This window comes from Myxine glutinosa, chromosome 1, assembly GCF_964187855.1.
Source record: "Myxine glutinosa chromosome 1, kmMyxGlut1.1, whole genome shotgun sequence".
NCBI lineage: Eukaryota > Metazoa > Chordata > Myxini > Myxiniformes > Myxinidae > Myxine > Myxine glutinosa.
Window position 1 is genome coordinate 122,270,818 of NC_136261.1, and position 27,120 is coordinate 122,297,937.

Here is a 27,120-nt window from a genome sequence, read left to right on the forward strand (position 1 = left end):
CTGCGTCCCCACTACAGGTATCATGGTCACTACCTAACCTTATCGTTACCTATTGTCAATTTCTAGGTCCCTACACACGATATCCTAACCCTCCCGGGCTAGTTTTCACTGCCATACCCCATAGCTAGTGCTCCTTTGCTCCCGCTGTGAGGGATGGCAGTGTTACCATCCCACCACATCGGGTATCTCTCACTACCAATTTTGCACACCAAATTCCAGCCAATTAAAAATTTGCCTATCACTACCCATCATCTGCCAATCATCAATCTGCCAATCCTTTGCCAATCATCAAATTTTGTTTTTCTAATTTCGGGTCCAAAACACTATCCTCGTCACACGTCTACTCACTTGAGCCTCTCGGTGCGCCAATTAACTTCTACAGCCCGGCTTCGCACAGCCGAGCAATGAATGCGGGTTGCTTGGTGCCGGCGGTTGGATGCGTCCGGCACTCGGTGCAGGGACGGGGGCTTACCCGTGCCGAGATCCCACGCACCACCTCGGCGCGGAGCCATCCAATTGCCCGATCTCGACCTGCCGGAACGTCTCAATAAAAAGTGGTCGCGATGACGACCCTTCCTACCGGGCTGCCCGCTCCGCTTAATGGAGCACGGACGCGGCCGTTCAGAGAGCGGCCCGGCGTGGATCCCGCACGCGGTTCTTTCGAAACCGCCGCGGTCACGATCCCCGTGGATCCCCGTGGCACGCAAAGCTGCCCTGCACGCACCGAGGGCCCGCTTTGGCTTTAAGTCGCTCTAACCGCTAACCCGGTTAGCGTCGATGCTCCTCTCGCATACTTACACCCCGCAGCCCGTTCCTTGCTCATACATCCAGCCGTTCCCATGCTCCTCGTCATTGCACCTTCTCTGACACACCCAGGTACTCTCATTCCGCTCACAGACTTTGTCACACACCTGACCACCGCACACCTTTGCACACACTCGTCGTTCGCACACCTCACCAACACACCTCTTTGCGCCCCCTCCTCGGTCACCTCCTCTGTGACAACCACAGGTGTGCATTCACTGGCACACCCAATCACGTGCCTCACTACTAACTCCAGTGTGCATTCCCATACACGCTCTACCATTCCAGGTGTGCATCCTTCCATTCCAGGTGTACATCCTCTCTCACCTGCCACAACCAACTCACACTCCATCTCACTCTTGCTACTCTTACCACCACTCTCGGTCGCGCATTCACCTTTACTCGCGACCGCGCACTCTATCCTCATGCACCCGTTTTGCACACACTCTCCTGTTACACACTCCGTAACATTCACCACAGGTGTGCCTGCTTCCGTTACATCCCCTGTAACACTTTCCACGATGCGCTTCCATGTCCCCCCCCCGCACACGAGCTACGACCAACTCACTCTCGACAGCACATTCACTCCTCGGCGTGCACTTTTTCCTCACACACCCCAGAGTCGGACATTCTCGCACACCTCCTCTTTCCATACACTCTGTACCTGTCGCACACTTCACCAGCGGCCTCTCACGAACACCCGGGTCCAAACCAACCCCCAAGCCAACTGAAGCTCCCCTCACATCATATACATTTCCGAATATATCGCCACTCACCTTGGAACCTCGTCTCCGCACCTCCTTCGCCACCTGCAAACTCTTTATTTGGTTAGCGAGCACATCATCACGATTTGAGCACCGACCTTGTACATATTCCATCACCTCCTCCTATATTTCCCTCTTAGTTTCCCTCCGTCTCTTCTTAATTTCACTCACCCCCTCTTCCACTTCCTCTAACTTTTGCTTCACCTCTTTTATTTCCCGGTGCGTCTCCTTAATTTCGTCCTCTAACGCCACCTTAACTGTTTCTATGTGCGTCCTCACCTCTCGGTCCTTTGTCTCCATTGCCTCCGTCACCTCGTCCAACCTCGTTGTCAGTCCCTCATGTGCCATCTGACATTCCCTCTTCGTCGCGATCAAGTCATTTTTGAGTTATTTTTGTGTTGCCTTTAACCCTCTAGTACCGCAGTGTTCTTTTGTACCTGCTCCACTAACTCCGTCTGTCCCACCGTCAGCTGTTCTACTCCCCTCGTCAGACCCTCTATGCCCCCCTGTAACCTAGCCGTATTATTCCTCACCTCTTTCTCCATACGCTTCTCACCTCGCTTTACCTCCTCACGTACCCCCGAGACCTCCTCGCTTACACCTCGTCTGATCTCCTCTCCCATTTCTCCCATCTCTTTAGTAGATGCCACCCTCATCTGTCCCAATTCATCCCTCTGAGCATCCAATTTCCCTTCCAACCCGATTTTCACCTCCTCTATCTGGTTCCCCATCTGTTTGATTTCCCGGGCGGATTGCTCCCCTATTTCCCGCAATTTGCCTTCCATCTTATTTTCTAGCCCCGTTAACCCATTCTTCACCTCTTTTATCCCGTTGTCTAACCCCTCAAATTTATTGTCTAAACCCCCAAATTTGTTGTCTAGCCCCCCGATTTTTCCATCGGGCCCCCCCGATTTGGCTTCCCATATCATTCCTCAATTTGTTTAACCCATCTTCCATCTGGCCACCCATTTCTCTTCGCTCTCGGGTGGATTTATCACTTTGGGCATCCATTTTTGCCATCATTTGAATCACAAAGACTCGCATGTACTCTGGCATCTCGGGCTCGGCTGCTGCGACCACGGGCACGGCTAAATTTGGTGCCGCTACAACCACATGCGCAAGGGCGCCATTTCGCGCACCTGATACCTCCTCAACCACATCACCATTGCTCTCCTCCATTTCTTCCCTCTGGTCCTGGGTTACCCCTAACCCCTCTTCTAATGCCCCCACCGGCATCCCGCCGCCTTGACTATCCATGGCACGATGGTCAATTTAAGATTTTATAAAACAAATTTCGGCCCACTCGTAATTTGAGCGCACTAAGCGCTTCAGGTCCGTATCCCAATCCTGGCACCAATTGTTACGGACCGCGGATAAGATGTTAATTTGCCGAGCGGATGGCGCCGCGGCCCGAACCGTTTTTACAATGACTAGACCCGATTCTGAACGTTGGCCAAATCGTGCCACAGATATTCAATGAGGAAAAGACAAAGACGACGCTGATGTGAAGAAGAAGAAGACAAAAAGGGTTTGAAATACGAATATGATTTATTTCTATTTACAGGACCAAAGAAACCAAGGAAGAAGGAAAGATAATAAAATAAAGACAGAAGGAATCAAGGAGACACAGTGAAATGCTAGCTTATCTACACAAGCTTAATTAATAAACCCCAGGACAACGTGGAAGACGGACAAACATTCACACTTACACGGGAAATGCAGGCAGGAATGAATGGCTTGGAGATGGGTGGCTGGAGGGGGAGGAAGGCACGGAGCTGGCTGGAGCTTGATCCCACACGGGACGTCGGGCTGGACCTCGACGGCCGCCGATGCCACCGATCCTGTGGTGTGCGCGGGGTAACGGGTCGGAGCTGCCTGGTGGAGCCAAAACTTGCTGGTGGGGGGTCTGGCGTGACGGGTTCTCTCTCCCTCTCTCACAAACTCGCAGGACTCTCTTTAGGCTTGTCCGTGATCTGATCTCCTCCCTCCTCGACTCTCTCTGGGGGCGTCCCTCGCGGGTTATATAAGCCCCACCCTTGACCCTTTTGCGAACCTCCCCCAAACGTTCTCTCTCCGCCCTCTAAAGCCAACCCCTCGTTCTGGGTTGGTCGGCAAGGGCTGGTTCACTCCTCCCCTCTATGACGAGGTGGAGACACGCCTTTCTTCCCCGACCTTACCTCGTGGCTAATGGTGGTTTTGGGGCGATTCGAGCTAGCCCCAGCCAAAGGGCAGCAATGGCGAATGAAGAAAACCGCCCAAATGCAGTTGGCAATTGCAGCAAACCTGGCAAACCTGGCACTTTGAAGATGCCATGTCGGAGGGATCTACCTTATTTAATGCAGTGCAATGGAGTGTCAAATTAATGGAAGACAAGGCCTTACCCTACTACACAGAATAAGGAAATAACTGTCAACAAGGAGGAAATCTATTATTGGCTACGTGGGTGCTTGTGAAATAACTACGGGCACGACCTTTGACCTTTATACAACAACAAATGGAGGAAGGAGGGTCCACAATAAAACAATTAAAAAAACACAATCCTCATATCCACAACAATATATATATATATATATATATATATATATATATATATATATATATATATATATATATATATATATATATATATATATATATATATATTGTTACTGATCGCGGTTTAGATGTTATGATGGGCCGAGCGGATGGTCCAACCGCGACCGAACAGTTATTCCCCGATTAGAACCCGATTCCACCCAATCGTTGGCCGGATCGCACCGCGGCTGCTCAATGAGGGAAAAGTCTAAAACGATGAATGCAAAGAGGAAAAGGAATATGACGAGAAGACGGACAGAAGAGTAATTGGATTTATTGTACACACACAAGCAAAAAGGAGCAATCAAGTTTATTTACAACACATAAGACGCAGGTGACACAGTGCAAATACTAGCTTATACAAGCTTAATTAATACCCAGGGACAAGACACACAGAACAAACTCACATACACAAGAAGGGTGGAAAGGCAGGAGGTGGATGGCTGGAGGGAGAGGAAGGTCCAAGGGGGTCCTGCAGCACGATCGGCGCGTTTAGCAGCCGCCGTTCCTTCACGGCCTTGCCCAAAACCGCCGTCCAGGCCCCAAGCTGCTGTTGTGGCTGCTGTGGACGTCGCGTGCTTTCCCAGGACTTGTCTGACTCGTTGGTGTCCAAACCCTCAACTCTTTCTTGGTCCACTCACTCCTCACCACCGACTCCTCACCGCAACCAATGCAACCACTGACCACCACCACCGACTCCTCACCGCAACCAACTGACCACCGACTCCACTGACTGACTCCCCACTGACGACCAACTCACTTGCTTCTTGCGTGCGCGCCTTTTATTGCGCCTCCAGCGATCAAGCCGCCGGCCTTCCTGACACGCCCATCGGTGTCCTCACCTCGGCCCTGGTTGGTCAGGCGACCCTCTCGCTCCGCCCTTGATGACGACGGGCGGGCACGCCCCTCTTCCCCTCTATGACGAGGTGGAGACACGCCTTTCTTCTCCGACCCTGCCTCGTGGTCAATGGCGGTTATTGGAGGGGAGGTAATTGGCAATCGAGGGTTGGCAATCACGAGAGGGGATGTAAAAGGGAATGGAGATTTTGGGGATGGGAATGAAAGGGGATCTATTCTCTTTCACTGGTGCAATGGAGTACTTCAATTAATGGGAGACACAGCCTTACTCTAAAACACAGAATAAGAGATAACTATCAAACAGGGGTATTCTATTATTGGCTGACGTGTATGCTTGTGGACTAATTATGGGATGCCCTTTCACCTTTACACAGCTCCGGAGGCAGGGGGCGCAGCATAAACAATAATAATAATAATAAAGCACACAATCAAAAAAATATACAGTTCTCATATCCGCAACACTGCACCCTCCTCCTCTTAGGTACGTCCCGGGCCTACAACTTTTATTTAGTGTGACACGTAGGTGTAGTTCCCTCTACTTTTAACCTGACCCTGAGTGCGACAGTTTTAAAACATAAATAAATGTGTCCCGCTGCTCCATTGCACCCTGCCTAACAGACTTACGCCCACAGTTAACCGAATTGCGGAATTGTCTTCAAACTATACACTGACGGTGGGGAGCATTATTTACAATGACGCTATTTTTATTTACAAAACTAACCCAGGACCTGTGATTGTTCTTTCTGGGGGGGAGACAGTCTGCTCTGCATCAATGCACCACTAAAGCACCCAAGCACCAATCGGTGCAGTCACCATTGTTCATCAATGTTCAACAATAAAAAATAAATCAACAACCCCTAACCCTGCAGGTGATCTCTTGCTCTTCGGCTCCCTCTGCTGGTTATTATTATTTGGTCTTCCAGATGTTGTCATTCTTTCATTTTCTTACTGGCGGCCTATTTGCAATAAAGTGTGCCCAATGTGTCCTTTTTATTTTCTTTATTTATGGCCCACAGGGCCGACTACGTGTGGTTCACCTGTGGGGCATCGGTGCCCTGTGGCCAAGGTCCGCCAGCAAGATTTCGGGCCCTCATGGCCAGTTCCAGCAGAGGGGCCATGCCCCAACCCATGGGGTCCATAAGTGGTGCTCGGCCACAGGCATGTGGTCCATAATGTGGTGCATCGATGCAGACAGCTGGTTCTGGGAATTTCGGGCACACAATGGCCGACCCACGCACGCTCCCCTCGGCGCCCCATGGCGCACAGGTCATGTGGGAGACAAAAAGAGACAATTGAGTGAGGGGTAAGGTCACAAGGGTACACATCAATAAGGCAATGCAAGGCGAAATGCGTACGGAGGGCGAAGTGAGAAAGCTCGTCCCTACCGTACGTCACCCCCCTGTCACCTACACTACCCTTGCCCTTACCCCATATTTACAAAATCTACCCATTTACAAATTCGTCACTACTGTCACGTCTTCCCCATATTTCTCCTATACCAAATTCGTCTCCACAATCCCTCTACTTCAAAATTTGCCACCACCAAATTCATCATCAATCCTCATAAGGAGGAAGAGATGGAACATCAAAGCACAATGTCACACGCACGTCATGATGCGTCTCACAATCCAAACATTTGCATCATAAAAAATAATCAAAACATGGCATGCTGTGGAGTACCTGTCACCTCAGGTGAGTGGATGCAGATGGTGCGAGGAGACTTCATCCTAACTACTTTCTAAATGACATTAACACACTTTACACTACCCGGGGTCTTTCCCTGCCAATCCATTGGCCAACTTACACTATGGGTTCTAAAAACCAATTCCCATTGACCAAACTGTGGTGCTTCTCAATTTGGGGTCTCACTCCCCCGATTCATCTCCCGGTGCCCTCGCACAATTTCTGGGCTGCGACGTGTAGCTCTCCCAGCAGGTCTACCCACCTGCACACCTCCACCACTGCAGTTGCCACCCGAGCTTACCTAGCTCCTCACCCTAACCTATCTACCTGGGGAAGGCCCTCTGGCGCTCTCCCCACTCGGTGCCCTCTCTGGCACTGGGCTACCCGGGTCCGTCCTCCGGATCCTCGGGCCCCATCCACAACTCTACCGGCTCCCAGAGCCCACCTGCGGCCTCACCTGGCCGACATCCTCACAGTGGTGGAGTGCCCAAACCAACTACACACACTAACAGGCTACACGCCCAGCCATTCCCACAACACTAATGCACCCATCCAAACATCATTCTTCCACTTGCACCACAGATGCCAATATCCAACCACAATTTACCTATACCCTCTACCTAACGCTTACACTACCCGTCCCCGGGTATTCGTGATGGGGGTCCATCCTTCCCCCATTCACACCTTCGCACCATCCACTCCACTCCATATTTTCCATCCTACTCACTCCACGACCATCCATTCCAATACTCCATATATTCCACACTCCATGTCTTCCACACAACCACTCTCCATACCTGTTGTTGCACACCTGTGCACTCATACCTGGTGCCACCTGCACCCTCCTTTCTTCCTGGACCATTTGGTCATCACAATACACAATCACCACTACTCCCTCATACACTGCTCCATACACCTGTTCAGTTGCACACCTGTGCAATCACACCTGTTCAATCACACCTGTTCAATCCTCAAACACACGGCATCATCTCAGCTAACTACTCCCCTCTAAAACTTGCGCTTCCCAGTCGTCCCTTTAAACTATTGCGCTCCCACGTCATTATCATCCACACTAAACTACCTGCGTCCCCACTACAGGTATCAGTCACTAACTAAACCTTAACGTTACCTAATGTCATCTTCGCTAGATCCCTACACATGATATATCCTAACCCTCCCGGGCTAGTTTTCACTGCCATCAACCCCATAAGCTAGTGCTCCTTTGCCCCCACCATCAATTTTGCACATCCAAATTCCACAAATCAAACATTTTCTATTTACTGCCAATTCTACCCAATATTATAAATTTCGTATCAAATCACTACCATCATCATCACAGTCCGCTATATCCTAGCCTCGGTGCGTCGTGACATCATTAAACTCGGTTCGTAAAGCCGAGCAATGAATTCGGGTGGTTTGGTTGCCCGCAGGTTGAATCCGTCCAGCTTTCGGTTCAAGGGAGGTGGTTTGGTTGGGCCGAGGTTCCACGCACCATCTCGGCGCGGCACCTTGCGGTCCCGGGCCCGATGGCTCAATCTCCCCCGGTCGGAACCCCGTCCCCACGAGGGGGCACCGTTCCGCCTCCTCCCACTCGCCCTTGAACCGGACCGGTCGCATGGCCCGACAAGGCCCGGACTTGACCGTGCGGGGCGGGGCCAAGCCCGAATCGGCAACGACGCTTCGAAGAGAAGCGACGCAGCATCGATCCGCGCCGGGCCTCGCACCCAACAAAGCACACCGTGCCCCGAGTGCTCGCATCGGTTATCCGTCGCCCTAACCGCTAATCCGGTTACCGTCGATGCTTCACTGGCATGCTCACACGCATACGCTACCCCTTTCACCCTCACAAAACCCGGCGTTCCAACGCCGTCCGCACATTCCACCAACGCTCTCCCTGTTACACACCACACCTCTCGCGCACACTCTTGCGCACACCTCTCCTCCGTTACGTCCTCCGTAACACTCACCATGGGCGTGCACTCTGGCATCCACCCACTAACGCGCTCACACGGGCTCTCCCACACTCGCGCTACCACCAACTCAGGTGTGCTTCCTCGCACACGTTCCACCACCACCTTACTCTCCGTGTCACACTTCGTACACCCCGACGTGCATTCTCGCTCGCACTCGGTTTCACACTCGCGCTCCGATGTGCCCTCTCGCACCTGCGCCATCACCAACTCACTATTCGTGTCACACTCCGTACACCCCGACGTGCATTCTCGCTCGCACTCGGTATCACACTCGCGCTTCGTAACACGCTCACCCCTTGATGCACACTTTTTTTCCACACGCGTGCCATTTCCACTCACACGGGACCCTTCACCAACGCCCGGATGCTTCCTCGATCCCAAGCGCGCGACAATTCTTTTGTCGCTAAACATCCTCTTACAAAATCTCCCAGCACAATACACAACAGCACGTCTCACCTGGGGGATCCTTTTCTCCACGCGAACCTGCAAACTTCCATTTGGGTTAAGCACAGCATCGTGATGTGAGCAGGGACTTTGTACATAATCCATTTCTCCCTGCAATTCCCGGGCTACCTCCGTCATCTCTTCAATTTTAATTCCCAGCACTGCTTTTTCTTTATTAACCTCGGTGACCACTGGCTTTAATAAAACACCCTCCTCTACCTCAGCGGTCGCCGGCTTTTCCAACCCCCGGGTCGCGATTTCTACCCCGGTCATTGTACCCGCGCTTTCCTCCGCTTCGCTCAACCAGCGCTTTTCGACTCGCGTTACCTCCTCGTGCACCCCTGGGACCCTTTCACCCAACTTGCGGTCTCTGTCCCTCTGCTCCCTTTTCTCCCTATCGGCCCTCATTCCTTTCGTTGTTGCTTCAATTTGCTCAGTCTGAGCCCTCCTTTCGTCCCTCATTCGCTCACTATGAGCATCCATTTTTGCCATCAATTGGTCCATAAAAAATCGCATGTACCCTGGTATCTCTGGCTCGGCTGCCGCGACCACGTGCGCAGCGCAATTTGGTGCCGCTACACCCACGTGCGCGAGGACGCCATCTTGTGCGTCTGATATTCCCTCAACCGCCTCCTCATTGCTCCCCTTCATTTGATCCTGGGTTACTCCTAACCCCTCCTCTAGCTCACCCACCGGCATCCCGTCGCCTTGACCAGCCATGGCGCGATTTCAAAATTCGGGTTTTTGTAAAACAACACAAATTTCCAGCAGCTTGTAATTTTGAGCGCGCTAAGCGCGCTTCGGGTCCGATCCCACTTCCCGACACCAATTGTTACTGATCGCGGTTTAGATGTTATGATGGGCCGAGCGGATGGTCCAACCGCGACCGAACAGTTATTCCCCGATTAGAACCCGATTCCACCCAAACGTTGGCCGGATCGAACCGCGGCTGCTCAATGAGGGAAAAGACTAAAACGACGAATGCAAAGAGGAAAAGGAATAAGACGAGAAGACGGACAGAAGAGTAATTGGATTTATTGTACACACACAAGCAAAAAGGAGCAATCAAGTTTATTTACAACACATAAGACGCAGGTGACACAGTGCAAATACTAGCTTATACAAGCTTAATTAATACCCAGGGACAAGACACACAGAACAAACTCACGTACACAAGAAGGGTGGAAAGGCAGGAGGTGGATGGCTGGAGGGAGTGGAAGGTCCAAGGGGGTCCTGCAGCACGATCGGCGCGTTTAGCAGCCGCAATTCCTTCACGGCCTTGCCCAAAACCGCCGTCCAGGCCCCAAGCTGCTGTTGTGGCTGCTGTGGACGTCGCGTGCTTTCCCAGGACTTGTCTGAATCGTTGGTGTCCAAACCCTCAACTCTTTCTTGGTCCACTCACTCCTCACCACCGACTCCTCACCGCAATCAACGCAACCACTGACCACCACCACCGACTCCTCCCCGCAAACAACTGACCACCGACTCCAATGACTGACTCCCCACTGACGACCAACTCACTTGCTTCTTGCGTGCGTGCCTTTTATAGCGCCTCCAGCGATCAAGCCGCCGGCCTTCCTGACACGCCCATCAGTGTCCTCACCTCGGCCCTGGTTGGTCACGCGACCCTCTCGCTCCGCCCTTGATGACGACGGGCGGGCACGCCCCTCTTCCCCTCTATGACGAGGTGGAGACACGCCTTTCTTCTCCGGCCCTGCCTCGTGGTCAATGGCGGTTATTGGAGGGGAGGTAATTGGCAATCGAGGGTTGGCAATCACGAGAGGGGATGTAAAAGGGAATGGAGATTTTGGGGATGGGAATGAAAGGGGATCTATTCTCTTTCACTGGTGCAATGGAGTACTTCAATTAATGGGAGACACAGCCTTACTCTAAAACACAGAATAAGAGATAACTATCAAACAGGGGTATTCTATTATTGGCTGACGTGTATGCTTGTGGACTAATTATGGGATGCCCTTTCACCTTTACACAGCTCCGGAGGCAGGGGGCGCAGCATAAACAATAATAATAATAATAAAGCACACAATCAAAAAAATATACAGTTCTCATATCCGCAACAATATATATATATATATATATATATATATATATATATATATATATATATAATTATATATACAGTAGAAAATATCTTGTATTAATCTAAAAATGTCACTTTCTTTGAATTATCTTGAAGCAAGGAATCTGACAGATTGCAAGTCAAATTTGGGTTCTCCAATAGGTACGCTAGCACACCGGCAGTGGCAAAAAAGTGACAGTGCCGAGGAATTACACAGCAGGACTCCACATAATTGAGCCATCCAATCTGCTACTATTATCGTTCAACTGACAATTTGAATTTTTTCTTTTTAACTCACCATTTTAGGCCTAATAAAGGTGATAAAATAAGTTTGCAGTACAATTTAACCCGACATTTTGGGTACACGAAGCAAACTGCAAGAACAAGCCAACAGAGATGAGAGAACACATCAGCCCACAACTGCCCCAGATAAATCTCTGTTGAAAAGTGTTGTTCGTGAAAAAGTTTAAACTTGGCGAGAAAGACATCGTAACAAAAGAGCAGAACAGAGAGACAATTTGACAAATGCAACTGTTTAACAATTAAGAGTCAATTTGGATTCATGGAGTTTTGTTGCTGTTCCCTTAATAAACAAATCTTTGAGTCTCGACATTTTTAACACAATGCTATGTTGTTGTATCCATGGCAATCTGAACTTTTTTCATTGTCAATTTTTCTCTTTTGTCTACCAGAAATTATTCTGACATTGGAGGACAGCTTGATGCTTGTGTGAGCATTTCGAAGTTGCTTGATCTGGGTTCAATTCCTGAAGAAATTGGATCGAAGATAAATTGCTATTTTGATGCTTTGCCGACAGAGTTAAACAGAACATTATGGAGATGTTAAGATGGATTTTTCGTCTCGTGGCATTCACTTGTCAACATCAACGATCCCTCGACATCATGTGAAAAGAGTAGGTCACTGTGTTACAGTGCTCTGTCCAAAATGTCAATATTGCATTCTGACTTTCTCACCAAAGTCTGAGTGACATCGCTGATCATAATTTTATTAGATGACAATCTTGTTTTAACCTGTACCCTCCGAATTAATGTCCATCAACATGGTAGGCTCATAAATCGTGGCATTGGTGTTACTGAAGCAGTTGTTATATTTACCCTGCGCTTGCTAAGCGAGATGCGGCGTTAAGTGATCCGTTGCGTACGAACGTACGTACGCCGTACATACATGTCTACATTTTATAAATTTCTTTTTTGGCATCCATTGATCCGATTGACATGAACTTTTCCCCATAGCATGCGTCTACACGTGTATATTTTTTAGTAATAATTATGACGTCATAGGTCACATGGTACAGGCGCCATATTGGAAAACCGAAAAGATTGGACCTCAAAATCTCCAAAATCACTCCATGGAAAAAATTTAAACATGGCTCATTGTAAAGAACTACGCATGGGAAATAAGTGTTGTTAACGATGATGTAATTGGTGCCTTCATGATGACACCATGATTCGACAAGTACAAAACTTCATCCGATCAAGATGAAATTTATTGAGCATCATCTAGGGATAAATTGGTGGATACCAAAAAATAATGACGTCATCGGTCACGTGGTTCGGCCGCCATATTTGTGTTAACATAAAAGCCTTAAAAACCATTAAAACACGTCCTGGCGAGGGTCTGCAATCTCTGATTGCTCTTTCTTGTTTCTATTTAAATTTATATTTTGAACAATGCGTAACATGAACGTGCAGTTTATCAGTACTGTACTTTGGGTCTGAATTTGCCAAATACAGTACAGGGGAAGTAAGGAAACTTGTCCCGAGTGCACACAGTGAACTAAAGTAATTGTTTTAGTTGGTCTGCCCGTCTGAAAATCGAACAAAATTGAAGATCATTCCAAACAGGAAATTTACTATTTTAAGGATGCCATAAAGGACACAAACAACAGGCACAAATAACTAGTTTAACGTGTTAAATAAAGGAGTGTAAAAGATGGTGCATCAACGGGAGTAAATTTCCCAAAAAACTTTTTCTACAACCTTTAAAGCTTATATTGTGGCGGACACAAAAGCCCACTGGCGTGGTGACATCATTCCACGCACCAAGTGGGCGGTGGCCACGCCCGAGGGGTAGGCGTGGCCTCATGATATACACCGGGCGACCAGTCCGGAGGAGTTCAGTGTTACAGTGTAGTCTTTCAATAAAGACGTTTATATGTTACCGCTTGTCCGCTTCCTCCTTGCTCACAAGCAGCGCGCGTAACGCCGCGCTTTACTGGTGACCCTCGACGTTGGATCTGCCGTAGCGATCCTTCCGAACACGACGCCATTGCAATGGCCAACGACAAGGCAATGGCGATTAAACTTCCCGAATTTTGGGAGGCCCAGGCCGAAGTCTGGTTCGTTCAAGCCGAAGCCCAATTTCAGCTTCGGCGCCTCACCAACGACGACCTGTGCTACTGCCATGTCGTCGCCTCCCTCGGGCCCGGCACGGCCGCTCGAGTTGTGTCCGTCCTTCACCACCCACCGGACGGCCACAAGTACGAGGCACTCAAGCGGCTACTCCTAGCCACGTTCGGCCTCACGGACGACGCACGGGCCGATCGCCTCCTGGATCTCCCCGAGCTCGGTGAGACGCGCCCGTCGGTCCGAATGGACCATATGCTGTCACTGTTGGGCGACGAAGCCCCCGGTTCGCTATTCCGGGCGCTTTTCCGTCGCCAACTTCCAGCGCAGGTTCGCCTCGCGTTGGCCGGGACCGGGCTAACGGAACCCCGAGCATTGGCGGCCGAGGCGGACAAGTACTTCGCCGCTTCGGACACGCGGGCGAGCGTTGGCGTGGCCGTCACGGCCTTCGACGCTGATGTTCCACAGCATCATCTTCTACAGCACGCTGATGTTCCACAGCATCATCTTCTACAGCACGCTGATGTTCCACAGCATCATCTTCTACAGCACGCTGATGTTCCACAGCATCATCTTCTACAGCACGCTGTGGTTCAGCAGCATGCTGATACGCACCTCGTGAACGCCGCCACGCCCCGCCCACCGCCGCGGCGAAAACCGCCACCGCGGGGAAACCCGTCGACTCCACTGGCCTGGCGGAGCCAGCCGCGCTCCTCCAGCTCCACCACCTGGTGCTGGTTCCACGCCAAGTTCGGCCACGAAGCTCGGCGGTGTCATCCGCCGTGCTCCTTCAACGGGTCGGGAAACGCCCGGGCCGGCGCTCAATTGTGGCGATGAGCGCCGGCAGTTCGAGCAGCCTGCTGTTCATAACGGACACCTTCTCCGGGCGCCGTTACCTGTGCGACACGGGAGCACAGGTGAGTGTCATTCCCGCCGGCACGTCAGACAAGCACGCCGCGGGTGGGGGCCCCGCGCTGCTTGCCGCGAACGGGACGCCCATCCGTACGTACGGAAAACGCTGCCTCTCTCTGCGGTTTGGAGGGCAGGTTTTCCGATGGACGTTCGTCACCGCCGACGTGCCCATGGCACTGCTTGGCGCGGACTTCCTGTGCGCTAATGGGCTCCTGGTCGACGTCAAGCGCAGACGGCTTGTCCAGGCCGAGACGTTCAGCTCGCTCGCATGTGCGTTGCCCAGCTCAACGAGCGGCTTACCAAGCGGCTTGCCGAACGATTCGGTTCCGGCCACGTTGGTCTGTACGCTTCCGGCAGCGGACGCATTCACCCGCCTCCTCGCCGGCTTCCCGGCCCTCACGCGGCCCACCTTCTCGGCGGGGGCCGTCAAGCACGGGGTGGCCCATCACATCCCCACCGTCGGGCCACCGGTCTACGCCCGGGCACGCCGCCTCGAGCCGACGAAGCTGGCGGTGGCAAAAGCGGAGTTCGCTACCCTGGAGCGACTCGGCATCGTTCGGCGCTCAGAGAGCGCTTGGGCGTCGCCGCTGCACATCGTGCCGAAGCCCGGCGGGGGATGGCGACCGTGCGGGGACTATCGCCGTCTCAATGACGCCACGACTCCCGACCGCTACCCCGTCCCCCACATTCAGGACTTTTCCGCCCGTTTGGCGGGCAGGTCCTTCTTCTCGAAGGTGGACCTCATACGCGGCTACCATCAGGTCCCCGTCAGGCCGGAGGACGTCCCGAAGACGGCGGTCATCACGCCATTCGGACTCTTCGAGTTCCTGCGCATGCCCTTCGGTCTGAAGAATGCGGCTCAGGCGTTCCAGCGACTGATGGACAGCGTCCTGCACGACTTGGATTTTGTCTACGTCTACCTGGACGATATCCTCGTCGCCAGCGCGTCCCGCGAAGAGCACCTACGCCACCTCCGCACGCTCTTCGAACGCCTGGGCCAGCATGGCCTGATTGTGAACCCCGCAAAGTGCCGGTTCGGCGCCGCCACAATCGATTTTCTGGGGCACCGTGTCACCAGGCACGGAGCCGTCCCCCTGCCGGCCAAGGTGGAGGCGGTGAAGGGGTTTCCGCGCCCCCGCACGATCAGAGGGCTGCAGGAGTTCCTGGGCATGGTGAACTTTTACCATCGGTTCCTGCCCCGTATCGCCCAGCTCCTGCGCCCCCTGCACGAAGCTCTCCGAGGTAAGCCGGGCAAAGGCGACGTTACCTGGACCGAGCAGATGGACACGGCGTTCACGGGCGCGAAGCTCGCCTTGGCTAACGCCACCATGCTCGCGCACCCGGCGCCCGATGCACCGATCGCCCTCACCACCGATGCCTCGGACTACGCGGTGGGCACGGTGCACGAGCAATGGGTGCGTGGAGCTTGGCAACCGCTGGCGTTCTTTAGCCGGCAGCTTCGCCCGCCCGAACGCCGTTACAGTACCTTCGACCGCGAGTTGCTCGGACTTCACTTGGCGGTCAGGCACTTCCGCCATCTGCTCGAGGGCCGGGCGTTCACTGCCTTCGTCGACCACAAGCCGCTGATCTTCGCGATGGGCAAGGTCACCGAGCCGTGGTCGGCCCGGCAGCAGCGTCACCTCTCGGCCGTGTCCGAGTACACGACGGACATCCAGCACGTCGCGGGGAAGGACAACCCGGTTGCGGATTGCCTTTCCCGGGCCGTCGCCCACGCAGTCCACCTAGGCATCGACTATGCCCGGATGGCAGCGGACCAGGCCGCTGACCCCGACGTCCAGGCCTTGCGGACCGCCGTCACGGGCCTCCGCGTCACCGAGGTGCCGTTCGACGGCGCGGGCGCGGCCCTCTTGTGCGACGTCTCCCTCGGGCGTCCTCGCCCCATTGTGCCCGCGGGCTGGCAGCGCCAGGTGTTTGACGCCATCCACGGCCTGTCCCACCCGGGCGCGAGGGCCTCCCAAAGGCTGATCGCCGACAAGTTCGTCTGGCATGGCCTCCGGAAGGCCGTCCGCGGCTGGGCCAGGACATGCCTCGCGTGCCAGCGCGCCAAGGTGCACCGGCACACCCAGGCCCCGTTGGCCCCGTTCACGGTGCCGGAACGCCGGTTTGACCACGTCCACGTGGACCTGGTGGGACCTCTGCCCCCCTCGCGGGGTTTCACCCACGTCCTCACCATGGTGGACCGCACCACCCGGTGGCCGGAGGCCGTGCCCTTGGCGTCGACAACGGCGGCCGATGTCTCGCAGGCTTTCATCGCCACCTGGGTCGCCCGGTTCGGCGCCCCCTCAGACATCTCATCCGACCGCGGCCCCCAGTTCACCTCGGAGCTCTGGGGGGCGGTTGCGCAGGGGCTCGGGGTCCGGCTGCACCGAACCACGGCCTACCACCCCCAGGCTAACGGCCTGTGTGAGCGATTTCACCGCTCATTGAAGGCCGCGCTCCGGGCCACCCTCCGCGACGGCGGCTGGGTCGACAGGCTCCCCTGGGTCCTGCTGGGCCTCCGGACGGCGCCCAAGGAGGACCTGCGCGCATCCGCGGCGGAGTTGGTCTTCGGGCAACCGCTGCGGGTGCCGGGCGAGTTCCTCCCCGACTCCACGGCACCATGGTCCGCGGCACAGCAGCGCTCCGCTCTGCAAGAGACCGCCCAGAGGTTCGCCCCGGTGCCAACGGCATGCCACGGGCACCCACCGACGCACGTCGCCCCGGAGCTTCGCACGGCGGAGTACGTCTTCGTCCGCCACGATGCCCATCGGACACCACTGCGGCCCCCGTACGACGGGCCTTTCCGCGTGCTGGAGACCGGGGCGAAGCACTTCACCCTGGACATCGGCGGTACTCCTGACCGCGTTTCGGTAGACCGCCTCAAGCCGGCCCACCTCGATGTGGACCATCCACCGCCAGTGGCCCGACCCCCACGTCGGGGCCGCCCTCCTGCGGGCAGACCCCCGGCACCGCCCAGCCCCGCCGCCACGGCGCCCCCCGGTCCTGCACCCATCCCAGGGGCAGCCAGGGGCATCCCACCTGGTATCCCTGCACCCCGGACGCCGCCGATCGCCAGGGGGCGCTTCGGCCGGGTCATTCGACTGCCCCACAAACTGGCCCTCCAGGTGCGCGGGAATTCTGGGGGGGCGCGTGTGGCGGACACAAAAGCTCACTGGCGTGGTGACATCATTCCACGCACCAAGTGGGCGGTGGCCATGCCCGAGGGGTAGGCGTGGCCTCATGATATACACCGGGCGACCAGCACGGAGGAGTTCAGTGTTACAGTGTAGTCTTTCAATAAAGACGTTTATATGTTACCGCTTGTCCGCTTCCTCCTTGCTCACAAGCAGCGCGCGTAACGCCGCGCTTTAATATTTTATTTCATTTTAATGATGTACTTCAACACTGTAAAACACAAATCGTCTTGTTAGCACTTCCAAAAACCTCCAGCTTAGCAGTACTTGGACAAAATGTTACTCCATTTTACGCCATCTCGAAAAATGGAATTTGCTGCTCTCGGCGTTGGGTAATATCGAGATTCAGCCAAACTCATGGCTCATAGGAAATATAGATAATGCTTGGAAACACAAAGCAAGAGCAGAAAAGACCCTTCCCATTTGCCTTTTCTCCAGACTGCCCGGGGTAAGGTGTTCTATGAACTCTCCGGGTCTTTTTAAAATAAGGGAATTCTCTGTGTGTGTGCAGGCCTGATCATTATAGAATCGAAAACGGCTGTGCCAATTGGGGAGACAAGTTGCAATTATCGCCTGCACATGCGGAATTGTGCAAGTGGTTTAACCACTGATCTCTGCCAAAGGGAGGGGGGTATTGACACCACATTTCACTCCCGGAGAGAGCTGGTATTACTAGTTCAAACAAATGCAGAAACCCATTGTGCTGACGACATAAGCCTCGGTGGATGGATCCTCCGAACCTCCCAACCCTAATTAATAACCGACAGGGTTTCGATTTCATTCGAAGTACTGCAAAGCGTATTCTCCGCTCGGGTGCGTTTTGAGTTAAATTGCCTGAGGCACAGCCATCTTTGCAGAGAGATCGCCGCCGTGTTCGGTGACGTGGCGACCGTACATGCGACAATACTCTTGGGTTCCAAAAGAAGTGATATTAAATGAGCAAAATTTTTCTGGAAGGTGTCTGAAACGAAACCTTCCGTTTGAGCGATGTCTATGTGGGGTTTGATTCCTCGGACATTACACGGCGGGGACTCCATGGGAGTGCAATTTTGACGTCACATGATTATAAAAGTGATTTATTAACAGGAATGTTATAATTGTTTCCGTTTTAATAAAAAAAATTTTAAAAGTTTTTTTTTCGATGACATTATTTATTACCTCCGCCACCAAAGGTGGATGGAGGTTATGTTTTCACCCCTGTCTGTTTGTCTGTCTGTTTGTTTGTGAACAAAATATCTCAAAAAGCTGTGGACGGATTCGGACGAAATTTGGCAGAGATGTAACGTATGTGACAAAGACGAAATGATTCGATTTTGGTGAAGATTCGGATTTTGGATCCGGCTTCTAGAATTTCAAAAGTGAATCTTCACCATTGGGACATCGGGCTAAAAACTATACATTGCGGGATATCTCAAAAGGTTGTGGACGGATTTGGACGAAACTTGGTGGACCGGTTGGGAGTCTGACAAGGAAGAATCGATTCGACTTTGTTGAAGATCTGAACATGGATTGGGATATGAGAATTATTTAATTTTTTCAGTGATTCTTCACCATTGAGTGATATGGTCAACCAGGCGGAGGTGCCGTTCTAGTATTAATCTTGTTTCACAAAGTGTGAAAATGAACTTTTAAACCCCATGATGCCCACACCCCACAGTAGCAGGCTTCCATTGCTCACTTTGTGGCCTCACTGGATTCCTTACAACATGCACTTTTGTCATTCAGTATTGCTCAACTTTCCAATCTGGTTTTGTGCAGGTTTCCTCGATACAATTCATCGCCATTGGCAGGTAAACACCACTGCATTGGCAAACCAGGTAATTCCTCTTGCGTAGAAGATTGAACGTAGGCTACAACGTTACAGTTCATGTTATGCTGGGGGAAATAAATTTCTTGCAAAAAATGCTGGACAAATTTTTTCTCTCTGTTCCTTGACTCAAAAATGTGTTTGTAATGAGCAGGTAAATTGCCCCAGCAACCAATCAGATTACTTTATAGGTGGAGCCAAATTGCATTAATGGGAGATGATCCACACATATCCTGCCAGTTTATTTTATCTCAACATTTTATAAGGATAAGTGGAAACATTTGAATTGCAATGATTACTGTGCAACAGGAATATATTGGTGTTTGCATGTTTGATATGGCAATTTGATAATTCACATAGATGGACGATGCATTTTTCTCCTGAGGTTTGTGTACTTACAGGCTGCCCGTGCTTCACTGTTTCCTGCATGCTACTCCGGTCTCCAATTTATTACATGCTGCGCCTGTTTCATGCATACTGCTCCTGTCTCTGCATGATATAACATGGACTCCTTTTTCAGATTCATCTCCATTTCAGAATAATATCAATTTTAGAAAGACATCAGCTGCCATTCCGCTGCCACCCACCAAGTTATTGTCATTTCGCGTGGTTCGTTCGCATGCAGCATCGGTTATCGCAGCTGTTCCATTACGCATCACCGATGCAGTGCCTCCCTGTAGGTCAGAGCAAGAACTTAGCCAGCGTGCCGGCGATAACTCGCCAACTCTTTGCAAAGGACAACCTGGGGGTATTAATGTCCACCAACTAATTCTGGCAGACGGGACACGCAGCTCAGAGTCCATCTTTGGCAATGTGCCTGCAATCCGCCAATCTCACAGTTTATCATCGGTCACAAATCAGGGAGACCAGACAACTCAAAGGTAAGTGTGCTACCCAAATATACAAGTCGTTAACCACCAAACCAAAGAGTTTGATATGTATATTCAGTGTATCACACGAAAATGCACAATTTGGTGTCTGACGATTTTTGACTGCAATACATTCGGTCGTTATTTATCCAATCTCAACCAAACTTGACAGGAGGACGAAGGGGCATTTCCCACCCTTCCCCAAGGGGGATTTCTCCCACAAGGGGGCTTTCCCCACTAATGGGGATGCGTGTTGAGGTGTATATCCGTGTTAAGATAGCTTTATCATGGCGTTTTTCCAAGGCCGCTTCTAATAAAACTAATGATAATAGCATAATATTAATATTATTACAAAACAATATTAATACTAATAAAATCCCATCTCTCCAAGGGGTTTTTGCTCCTTGGCCAAACGCCATGTTAACGTGTATAAATACCTTATCGTGGTATTTTCATGGGAGCACCTCTTCCAAAAGTAAAAATATTATAAACCACAAACACATTCGATTACCTTTTTAAACATTTGCTAATGCTGTTTAACACAAAACTGAAATAAACTTGGAGGAATCCATACATCAGTCAATGTTTATCACGTCGATGAATGCACCTGATCGTAGATCTACTGTAGTCTATATACCCCACAAGAGATAATAACATGACCCTTCCTGACGCTTCCCTGGAGTTCCTTCAAGGCATTTTTCATGGCCTTTTTCCAAAGCCACTTCTCATTACAAAAGTAACTAGAAAGAGCAATGAGAGATTGCAGACCCTCACCAGGATGTATTTTCAGTGGTTTTTAAGGCCTTTGTGTTAAAACAAATATGGCGGCCGAACCACGTGACCGATGACGTCATCATTTTTTTTCTCTATCAATTTATCCCAAGATGATGCTGAAGAAATTTCATCTTGATCGGGTGAAGTTTTTTGCTTGTCGAATTATGACATCATAATGGAGGCACCTATGACATCATCATTAATATATGTTAGTTCACATGGAGAGTACTTTATAATGAGCCATGTCTCAATTTTTTCTATGCAGCACTTTTGGAGATATAGAGGTGCAAATGTTTTCGGTTTTTCCAAGATGGCGGCCGAACCACGTGAACGATGACGTCATCATTTTTTTTTTCTCCACCAATTTATCCCTAGATGACGCTCAAGACATTTCGGCTTGATCGGATGAAGTTTTGTATTTGTCGAATCACGGTGTCATCATGAAGGCACCAATTACATCATCGTTAACAACACTTATTTCCCATGCGTAGTTCTTTACAATGAGCCATGTTTAAATTTTTTCCATGGAGTGATTTTGGAGATTTTGAGGTCCAATCTTTTCGGTTTTCCAATATGGCGCCTGCACCATGTGACCTATGACGTCATAATTATTACTAAAAAATATACACGTGTAGACGCATGCTATGGGGAAAAGTTCATGTCAATCGGATCAATGGATGCCAAAAAAGAAATTTATAAAATGTAGACATGTATGTACGGCGTACGTACGTTCGTACGCAACGGATCACTTAACTCCGCATCTCGCTTAGCAAGCGCAGGGTAAATATAACAACTGCTTCAGTAACACCAATGCCACGATTTATGAGCCTACCATGTTGATGGACATTAATTCGGAGGGTACAGGTTAAAACAAGATTGTCATCTAATAAAATTATGATCAGCGATGTCACTCAGACTTTGGTGAGAAAGTCAGAATGCAATATTGACATTTTGGACAGAGCACTGTAACACAGTGACCTACTCTTTTCACATGATGTCGAGGGATCGTTGATGTTGACAAGTGAATGCCACGAGACGAAAAATCCATCTTAACATCTCCATAATGTTCTCTTTAACTCTGTCGGCAAAGCATCAAAATAGCAATTTATCTTCGATCCAATTTCTTCAGGAATCGAACCCAGATCAAGCAACTTCGAAATGCTCACACAAGCATCAAGCTGTCCTCCAATGTCAGAATAATTTCTGGTAGACAAAAGAGAAAAATTGACAATGAAAAAAGTTCAGATTGCCATGGATACAACAACATAGCATTGTGTTAAAAATGTAGAGACTCAAAGATTTGTTTATTAAGGGAACAGCAACAAAACTCCATGAATCCAAATTGACTCTTAATTGTTAAACAGTTGCATTTGTCAAATTGTCTCTCTGTTCTGCTCTTTTGTTACGATGTCTTTCTCGCCAAGTTTCAACTTTTTCACGAACAACACTTTTCAACAGAGATTTATCTGGGGCAGTTGTGGGCTGATGTGTTCTCTCATCTCTGTTGGCTTGTTCTTGCAGTTTGCTTCGTGTACCCAAAATGTCGGGTTAAATTGTACTGCAAACTTATTTTATCACCTTTATTAGGCCTAAAATGGTGAGTTAAAAAGAAAAAATTCAAATTGTCTGTTGAACGATAATAGTAGCAGATTGGATGGCTCAATTATGTGGAGTCCTGCTGTGTAATTCCTCGGCACTGTCACTTTTTTGCCAATGCCGGTGTGCTAGCGTACCTATTGGAGAACCCAAATTTGACTTGCAATCTGTCAGATTCCTTGCTTCAAGATTATTCAAAGAAAGTGACATTTTTAGATTGATACAAGATATTTTCTACTGTATATATAATTTTATATATATATATATATATAAATATATATATATATATATTGTTGTGGATATGAGGATTGTGTTTTTTTTATTGTTTTATTGTGGACCCTCCTTCCTCCATTTGTTGTTGTATAAAGGTCAAAGGTCGTGCCCGTAGTTATTTCACAAGCACCCACGTAGCCAATAATAGATTTCCTCCTTGTTGACAGTTATTTCCTTATTCTGTGTAGTAGGATAAGGCCTTGTCTTCCATTAATTTGACACTCCATTGCACTGCATTAAATAAGGTAGATCCCTCCGACATGGCATCTTCAAAGTGCCAGGTTTGCCAGGTTTGCTGCAATTGAAACTGCATTTGGGCGGTTTTCTTCATTCGCCATTGCTGCCCTTTGGCTGGGGCTAGCTCGAATCGCCCCAAAACCACCATTAGCCACGAGGTAAGGTCGGGGAAGAAAGGCGTGTCTCCACCTCGTCATAGAGGGGAGGAGTGAACCAGCCCTTGCCGACCAACCCAGAACGAGGGGTTGGCTTTAGAGGGCGGAGAGAGAACGTTTGGGGGAGGTTTGCAAAAGGGTCAAGGGTGGGGCTTATATAACCCGCGAGGGACGCCCCCAGAGAGAGTCGAGGAGGGAGGAGATCAGATCACGGACAAGCCTAAAGAGAGTCCTGCGAGTTTGTGAGAGAGGGAGAGAGAACCCGTCATGCCAGACCCCCCACCAGCAGCGTTGGCTCCACCAGGCAGCTCCGACCCGTTACCCCGCGCACACCACAGGATCGGTGGCATCGGCGGCCGTCGAGGTCCAGCCCGACGTCCCGTGTGGGATCAAGCTCCAGCCAGCTCCGTGCCTTCCTCCCCCTCCAGCCACCCATCTCCAAGCCATTCATTCCTGCCTGCATTTCCCGTGTAAGTGTGAATGTTTGTCCGTCTTCCACGTTGTCCTGGGGTTTATTAATTAAGCTTGTGTAGATAAGCTAGCATTTCACTGTGTCTCCTTGATTCCTTCTGTCTTTATTTTATTATCTTTCCTTCTTCCTTGGTTTCTTTGGTCCTGTAAATAGAAATAAATCATATTCGTATTTCAAACCCTTTTTGTCTTCTTCTTCTTCACAATTGCGTCGTCTTTGTCTCTTCCTCATTGAATATCTGTGGCACGATTTGGCCAACGTTCAGAATCGGGTCTAGTCATTGTAAAAACGGTTCGGGCCGCGGCGCCATCCGCTCGGCAAATTAACATCTTATCCACGGTCCGCAACAATTGGTGCCAGGATTGGGATACGGACCTGAAGCGCTTAGTGCGCTCAAATTCCGAGTGGGCCGAAATTTGTTTTATAAAATCTTAAATTGACCATCGTGCCATGGATAGTCAAGGCGGCGGGATGCTGGTGGGGGCATTAGAAGAGGGGTTAGGGGTAACCCAGGACCAGAGGGAAGAAATGGAGGAGAGCAATGGTGAGGTGGTTGAGGAGGTATCAGGTGCGCGAAATGGCACCCTTGCGCACGTGGTTGTAGCGGCACCAAAGTTAGCCGTGCCCGTGGTCGCAGCAGCCGAGCCCGAGATGCCAGAGTACATGCGAGTCTTTATGATTCAAATGATGGCAAAAATGGATGCCCAAAGTGATAAATCCACCCGAGAGCGAAGAGGAATGGGTGGCCAGATGGAAGATGGGTTAAACAAATTGAGGAATGATATGGGAAGCCAAATCAGGGGGGCTCGATGGAAAAATCGGGGGGCTAGACAACAAATTTGGGGGTTTAGACAATAAATTTGAGGGGTTAGACAACAGGATAAAAGAGGTGAAGAATGGGTTAACGGGGCTAGAAAATAAGATGGAAGGCAAATTGCGGGAAATAGGGGAGCAATCCGCCCGGGAAATCAAACAGATGGGGAACCAGATAGAGGAGGTGAAAATCGGGTTGGAAGGGAAATTGGATGCTCAGAGGGATGAATTGGGACAGATGAGGGTGGCATCTACTAAAGAGATGGGAGAAATGGGAGAGGAGATCAGACGAGGTGTAAGCGAGGAGGTCTCGGGGGTACGTGAGGAGGTAAAGCGAGGTGAGAAGCGTATGGAGAAGCTCCGTTCTCTCTCCGCCTACCATGTTTTCCAAAGCCACTTCTCATTACAAAAGTAACTAGAAAGAGCAATGAGAGATTGCAGACCCTCACCAGGACGTATTTTCAGTGGTTTTTAAGGCCTTTGTGTTAAAACAAATATGGCGGCCGAACCACGTGACCGATGACGTCATCATTTTTTTTCTCTATCAATTTATCCCAAGATGATGCTGAAGAAATTTCATCTTGATCGGGTGAAGTTTTTTGCTTGTCGAATTATGACATCATAATGGAGGCACCTATGACATCATCATTAATATATGTTATTTCACATGGAGAGTACTTTATAATGAGCCATGTCTCAATTTTTTCTATGCAGCACTTTTGGAGATATGGAGGTGCAAATGTTTTCGGTTTTTCCAAGATGGCGGCCGAACCACGTGAACGATGACGTCATCATTTTTTTTTCTCCACCAATTTATCCCTAGATGACGCTCAAGACATTTCGGCTTGATCGGATGAAGTTTTGTACTTGTCGAATCATGGTGTCATCATGAAGGCACCAATTACATCATCGTTAACAACACTTATTTCCCATGCGTAGTTCTTTACAATGAGCCATGTTTAAATTTTTTCCATGGAGTGATTTTGGAGATTTTGAGGTCCAATCTTTTCGGTTTTCCAATATGGCGCCTGCACCATGTGACCTATGACGTCATAATTATTACTAAAAAATATACACGTGTAGACGCATGCTATGGAGAAAAGTTCATGTCAATCGGATCAATGGATGCCAAAAAAGAAATTTATAAAATGTAGACATGTATGTACGGCGTACGTACGTTCGTACGCAACGGATCACTTAACTCCGCATCTCGCTTAGCAAGCGCAGGGTAAATATAACAACTGCTTCAGTAACACCAATGCCACGATTTATGAGCCTACCATGTTGATGGACATTAATTCGGAGGGTACAGGTTAAAACAAGATTGTCATCTAATAAAATTATGATCAGCGATGTCACTCAGACTTTGGTGAGAAAGTCAGAATGCAATATTGACATTTTGGACAGAGCACTGTAACACAGTGACCTACTCTTTTCACATGATGTCGAGGGATCGTTGATGTTGACAAGTGAATGCCACGAGACGAAAAATCCATCTTAACATCTCCATAATGTTCTCTTTAACTCTGTCGGCAAAGCATCAAAATAGCAATTTATCTTCGATCCAATTTCTTCAGGAATCGAACCCAGATCAAGCAACTTCGAAATGCTCACACAAGCATCAAGCTGTCCTCCAATGTCAGAATAATTTCTGGTAGACAAAAGAGAAAAATTGACAATGAAAAAAGTTCAGATTGCCATGGATACAACAACATAGCATTGTGTTAAAAATGTAGAGACTCAAAGATTTGTTTATTAAGGGAACAGCAACAAAACTCCATGAATCCAAATTGACTCTTAATTGTTAAACAGTTGCATTTGTCAAATTGTCTCTCTGTTCTGCTCTTTTGTTACGACGTCTTTCTCGCCAAGTTTAAACTTTTTCACGAACAACACTTTTCAACAGAGATTTATCTGGGGCAGTTGTGGGCTGATGTGTTCTCTCATCTCTGTTGGCTTGTTCTTGCAGTTTGCTTCGTGTACCCAAAATGTCAGGTTAAATTGTACTGCAAACTTATTTTATCACCTTTATTAGGCCTAAAATGGTGAGTTAAAAAGAAAAAATTCAAATTGTCTGTTGAACGATAATAGTAGCAGATTGGATGGCTCAATTATGTGGAGTCCTGCTGTGTAATCCCTCGGCACTGTCACTTTTTTGCCACTGCCGGTGTGCTAGCGTACCAATTGGAGAACCCAAATTTGACTTGCAATCTGTCAGATTCCTTGCTTCAAGATTATTCAAAGAAAGTGACATTTTAAGATTAATACAAGATATTTTCTACTGTATATATAATTATATATATATATATATATATATATATATATATATATATATATATATTGTTGTGGATATGAGGATTGTGTTTTTTAAATTGTTTTATTGTGGACCCTCCTTCCTCCATTTGTTGTTGTATAAAGGTCAAAGGTCGTGCCCGTAGTTATTTCACAAGCACCCACGTAGCCAATAATAGA

The 27,120-nt window shown here is 49.7% G+C and overlaps 1 protein-coding gene and 1 long non-coding RNA gene across 2 annotated transcripts in view; both read right to left on the reverse strand.

Moving 5' to 3' along the window:
• The window catches only part of LRP6 (LDL receptor related protein 6), a 347,763-nt gene that overhangs the window by 298,194 nt on the left and 22,449 nt on the right, over window positions 1–27,120 (reverse strand). The gene's annotated exons all lie outside the window — the stretch shown is intronic.
• On the reverse strand, window positions 20,385–26,296 carry LOC137419228 (uncharacterized). Its single transcript, XR_010982796.2, has 2 exons — window positions 26,079–26,296; window positions 20,385–22,305 (listed from the first exon to the last, which is right to left on the reverse strand). It is a non-coding gene; the product is annotated as an uncharacterized LOC137419228 (long non-coding RNA).